Below are 272 nucleotides of genomic sequence, written 5' to 3'. Positions count from 1 at the left end.
GAGAGATTAAGCACTTGAACTTACAGATAGAGAAGCTCTGCAAAGAGACTCATGAAAAGCGAAATCTCCTTCACGAGGCGACAACTGAAGCGAACGCACTCCAAGCAGAATTAAATGCTGTAGGGGCTTACTTCAAACAGGCGCAAAAAGAAAGACTGCATGTGATCGATCAATGGTAAGAAACTGACCGAGTAAACACGAAGAAACCTCACCCTTCATCTCCTCTACAAGATCAAACGCAGACACATATCGCATGCAGATAGATAGATAGA

The sequence above is a fragment of the Cystoisospora suis genome (assembly GCF_002600585.1).
Source record: "Cystoisospora suis strain Wien I chromosome Unknown contig_6375, whole genome shotgun sequence".
Classification (NCBI taxonomy): domain Eukaryota; phylum Apicomplexa; class Conoidasida; order Eucoccidiorida; family Sarcocystidae; genus Cystoisospora; species Cystoisospora suis.
Note: the sequence above shows the minus strand (reverse complement) of the source record.